This window comes from Panthera pardus, unplaced genomic scaffold (assembly GCF_024362965.1).
Source record: "Panthera pardus isolate Hobbes unplaced genomic scaffold, ASM2436296v1 HiC_scaffold_17, whole genome shotgun sequence".
Lineage (NCBI taxonomy): Eukaryota > Metazoa > Chordata > Mammalia > Carnivora > Felidae > Panthera > Panthera pardus.
This window is the reverse complement of record NW_026526732.1, coordinates 23,104,287-23,110,286: the sequence shown is the minus strand read 5'-3', so window position 1 is coordinate 23,110,286 and position 6,000 is coordinate 23,104,287.

The window sequence follows — 6,000 nt, the reverse complement described above, 5'->3', positions numbered from 1 at the left end:
AATTATAAGTGAGATTGAGCATATTTTTAAAATCATGTTTAATGATTATCTGTAGTTCTTTTGTAAATTTTATGTTAGTATTTTTTGTGTATTTTCTGTACTGGTGTTTCCCTTTATCTCACACATTTGTTTTAGAATTTAACACATTGACTGTTAAATCTCCCTCTTTTTGTTGTTTGTCTTTTATCTGTTTATACTGTCCCTTCTATTCATCTTTTTCTTCATGGTTTCTATCATGATACTATTTAACAAGGTGTTCCCCACATAAACTTTATTTTCTCATCATACATTTATTATTTTTGCATTGTGTTCTAACAAATTACACGTCTAGACTTCACTAATCTTTTTAATATTTTTCTTTATTGATCTTATTTATTGATTTTCAAATGAAATTTAAAATTAATGTTCAGGGGCTACTGGGTGGCTCAGTTGGTTAAGTGTCTGACTCTTGGTTTCAGCTCAGGTCATGACCTCATGGTTTTATGAGTTCGAGCCTCGCATTGGGCTCTGTGCTGACAGTGCGGAGCCTGCTTGGGATCTCTCTCTCTCCCTCTCTCTACCCCTCCCCTGCTCATGTTGTCTCTGTCTCTCTCAAAATAAATAAATAAACTTAAAAAAATTTTTTTTTAATTTTTTTTAGAAAACCCATAGGGCCTAGAGCCATTTTGTTGGAGTTTTGATAAAATGTTCAGGATTTCTATGAATATTGATCTATTTAGGCTTACTAGATTTTAGTCAGTCTAATTCAGTGGTTTGTGTCTTCCAAGAAAAATACCTATTTTAAGCTTTTATTTATAAGAAAGTGTACAAACTTTATTTTAAAATTATTATTTTCTTTTTTATATCCCTTTTCTCTTTGTTAATATTATGTTTGTATTTTCTTCGGTTTTATTTTGGCGAGACTTACAGGGGTTGATTATTTGCTTTGTCCATTTTGTTTTGTTTTTACAGTTTTTAAAATAATAGCTCACTTTTTTATCAATAAACTCTAATATTTGGCTTTCTCATTTTTATTTATTTTTTATTTTTATTTATTTATTTATTTATTTAATGCTTATTTTTGACAGAGAGAAAGACAGAGCATGAGCGGGGGGAGGGACAGAGAGAGAGGGAGACACAGAATCCAAAGCAGGCTCCAGGCTCCAAGATGTCAGCACAGAGCCCCCAACGTGGGGCTCGAACTCACGAACTGGAAGATCGTGACCTGAGCTGAAGTCAGACGCTCAACCTACTGAGCCACCCAGGCACCCCTTGGCTTTCTCATTTTTCAATCATTCTTTTCAGATTCTCCTCTTTCTTTTGATTTGGTTTACTCTTTTTAACTTTACCGAGTTACGTATTGAAAAGATTTTAAGTAGGGGCGCCTGGGTGGCGCAGTCGGTTAAGCGTCCGACTTCAGCCAGGTCACGATCTCGCGGTCCGTGAGTTCGAGCCCCGCGTCAGGCTCTGGGCTGATGGCTCAGAGCCTGGAGCCTGTTTCCGATTCTGTGTCTCCCTCTCTCTCTGCCCCTCCCCCGTTCATGCTCTGTCTCTCTCTGTCCCAAAAATAAATAAAAAACGTTGAAAAAAAAAATTTAAAAAAAAAAAAGAAAAGATTTTAAGTAAAATTTCTTCTAAGGTATAATTTAGCTACTTCTCATACAATAATATTATATTATCAGGTTTCTTTCATCTTTGTTACAGGAGTTATCTAGAAGATGGTATTTTTATTTTCACCTTATATTAAAAATTGACTGTTTTTGATGTTAAGGCTTACGTTTATTGCCTTGAGTCAAGACATATTTCTTATATGAATTATTAATTTTTGAATACATAAACTTTTAAATTACACAAGTAGCATAGGAATACATTATGATTGTGAAAGATTCATGTACTGTATGTAAAGCAATTTCCTCCAGTCCCATCTCTGGTGGCAACTTTAGTTATTGGTTTGTTGTATATTCCTTCAACCTCTCTTCTCTTCATTTGTATGCTACCACTAGTGACTTGTATCCTACTACACGTATTGTATATGAGCTTCTCTTCTATAGGAGCTGCATTTTCTAGGGATCCATAACCTCCTGTAGGGACTTCTCCAGGGTTGGAGATTTTAAGTGCTTGAGGGATAGAATCAAGACTCCTGGCACTAGATTTCTTGCATAAAGCAGAGAGCAGGAAACCCCTGATACGTCTGTGAATAGGAACCTGAAATTCTCCACCCCTGAGCTGGAGTTTGAGAATGAATCAAGATACCTGCTTTAGGCTTAGGACAAAATACATTCACATAGCTTCAGAGACCTAGAGTCAGAAAATCAAGCACGGATTCCTTCAAAATTATTGGATCCACAGAGCCAGGGCAGAAGCAACACAAAACTGCTCAATACTAGGGCCCAAAAGTATGTGATGAACTCTTTAAAGATATTAAGTAGCTAATCATCATGGAAGATAAACTGCAGACCAGGAAATGGAAAGTTAATTTCTGAAAAAATAAAAATATTATACCCACTGGAAAGGGATTTGAATATTAATATGTTTAAATCATTCAAGTAAAGAAAGTATTTGGTCCACAAAAGGAAAGAAATGTCTGTAAATCAAGAATAAGTGAATATGGGAAAGAACCTAATTAAAATCCTAAAAATGAAAAATACGTGGTTGTTGATATAAGAAAAACAGTACAGAAGTTAATAGTAGATTAGATGCAACATAAGAATAAACAAGTAAATTGAAAGACAGATTTAAGGAGATAACTGAATTCAGCTAACAAGGATAAAGAGATAGAAAATATGAAAGTGAATTTAGGGGGCTTGAAGGGTCAATGGAGGAGTTTTCCTATAGGAGCTTCTAAAGAAGAGAATAAAGAAAATGAAGGAAATATTCAACAAGTTATGTAAATAGTACGTGAACATTTTTTAGAATTTAATAAGTGTTGAAAATGCACACGTATTTAAGTATACAATCTACATCTAGATACATTCATGCAAAACATAAATTATAAAAAAGCAAAACCAAAAAAATCCTGCAAGCCACCAAAGGGAAGGTCTAGGCTGCCCATAAGGAGTGAAAAGCAGACTGACTACAGATTTTTCATTGGCTTCAATTAATTCCAGAAGACAATAGTAAAATGCGTTTAAAATACTAAAGAAAATTTACCTTCAGTTTATAATTTAATCCCAATATATATTATTCAAGATTTGTCACAAAACATATTCCCTGAGACATCTAAAAATGAAGTTTATTCTCACCCTGTGCTCATTTAAAGAATTATTTTAAAATATAATTCAGCAGGAGCGCCTGGGTGGCTCAGTCAGTTAAGCGTCCAACTTCAGCTCAGGTCATGATCTCGCAGTCCGTGAGTTTCAGCCCCGCATCCGGCTCTGTGCTGAGCTCGGAGCCTGGAGCCTGCTTCGGATTCTGTGTCTCCCTCTCTTCTGCCCCTCCCATGCTCATGCTCTGTCTCTCTCTCTCTCTCAAAAATAAACATTTTTTTAAAAAAAAGAAAAGGGGCACCTGGGTGGCTCAGTAGGTTGAGTGTCCAACTTTGGCTCAGGTCATGATCTCACAGTCTGTGAGTTTGAGCCCACATTGGGCTCTGTGCCAACAGCTCCGACCCTGGAGCCTGGAGCCTGTTTCAGATTCTGTGTCTCCCTCTCTCTCTGCCCCTCTCATGCTCATGCTCTGTCTCTCTCTGTCTCTCAATAATAAATAAATGTTAAAAATTTTTTTTTAAATATAATTCAGCAAAAAGTATCAATACTGAAAGAAGGAATATGATGCAAGAAATAACAGAGTATACAAGAATCATAAAAATAGATTAACAAATCTAAATCATCATTCACTAAATAATAATAGAATTAGCTTTATGTTAAAAACAAGATGGAAATAAAATGCCAATTGTGTCATGAAACATGGAAGGAAGATCAAAGGGAAGCTAAAGGCTGTTAAGGTCCTTGAGCTTCTCAAAACCAAAATGGTTTTATACTTTTATGCTTTATTTTATACTTTATGAGAAAATTAAAATAATAGATATGTATCCTATACACAGCCTAGGTGGCTCAGTTGGTTAAGTGTCCAACTCTTGATTTCAGCTCAGGTCATGATCTCACATTTCATAAGATCAAGTCCCAGGTTGGGCTCTGTGCTGATAACATGGAGCCTACTTGGGATTCTCTCTCTCCCTCTCTCTCTGCCCCTCCCTTTCTCATCCCCCCCCCACCAAAATAAATAAATAAACATTAAAAAATAGATATGTATATTAAATTTCACATGTAAACACTCAGACATTAAAAATAAAACATACATATTTGAAAATGGTCAAAAAATAAAGAGGACTATCAGGAAACAAAATCAAATGGAAAACTTGATTCATTTTTATCACATACATGCGGCAATGTGTATAAGTAACAGAATAAATAGAACTACTCACATTTACAAACAGAGACACGCATTTGATTTTTTTCAAGGTTTATGTGAACGTTGGAAAAAGCAATTAATAAGCATTATCCAATTTATTTGTATAGAATCCTTCTCTTAGATGAATAAAAAATTCTTCTCAACCATATATTGAACCTTTACCAAACTTCGTATGTCACCAAAGAAATGGCATCAAATCATAAGAATCATCATTACAGAAATCATGGCATCTGCCCACCATGCATGGAAATTAGAAATCTACATACCAAATCATGTAGGATATAGCTAAAAGCAAAGAAAATTTTATTTAAAAATACATACTATTGGAAATGAATTAGGTAAATGCAAATGCTCAACTCGAACAGTTATAAAAGAAAACAATACACGTAAGGTTGCAGAACTAAGAAAATGATAAGTGTAAATATACAAAAAATAGATAAAAACTGTTAGATTTTGAAAATATCAGTAAGTAAGATAAACTTCCAGTAGGGCTGATCAAGAAGAAAAAGGAAGTCATAATGACATAATATTAGAAATAATATATAAGCACAGATTTGGTAGACAATTAATAAATCATAAGCTAATATATCAATAACTTTATGGTAATGATTTTGAGAAATTAAGTGAGCAACTGTATTTGAAATGTAATTCATGAAATTGACTCAAATGGGAATACACAATATGAACAATTATTTAAAAAATTGAACGTCTAGTCACAATAATCTTTAATCACCCATTGCACAAGAGGTTCTATTCCCAGTTTTGCAAGTTTTTAACAAGCCATCAAGAAATAGATAATTTTTATTTTAGACCAAATATATAAAAAAAAGTTAGAAAACTATCCAGCTCACTTTATAATCTTAATATTAAATTTGAACAATCACAGGATTGAAAATGCAAAGTGAGGCCAGGCGCACTTATGCACATGGAAACCCAAAGTTTAAAATAAATACTAGCATATTTTGCCAGACTGTAGGTACTGTTACCAGTCTTTTTAAACTTTTCAAACAATACTATTTGGTTTTTCCTTTTTCTTTTTTTTCTTTATTACTAGGTTGAAAGTTTATTTTAAATCTTTCTTTCCTAATACATGCATTTAAGGATAAACATCTTCTTCTGAGTACTCAGAATACTCAGAGTACCTGAGAATGGGGTTTCCATATCTAAAGTACACTGGCCCATGCAGCCAGGCGCTGCTCCCAGCTGTAGGCTGCTGCCTGCTCTGGGGGTACCGGGGGCATACAGAGGGGTTGACTCACCTGGTTGCTCTTGCTGAATTACCCCAACTAATCACCCAGTCCATTACTTTTGTTGCTTTTCTAACTACTGCATCTACATACACAGGACATGAAGAACTCTTTTCTGTATGCATTTTGACCATATATTTCTTATTCAATTGACTTTGTTTTCCACCTTTCAGTTATTCGATATAGCTTCTGATCCACTGAGGCCCCTTTTTAAATCTTCCAGGAAGGTTCTAGATTTACTCATTAATTTTATATTTTTAGGGAACTTCTAAGGATTTGGGATGGTAGGAAAAACTATAACATTAAGTATGCTTTATATTTTGTGATAAACTTTATTTGTATCTAGTGATAAGTTTTATAGTCT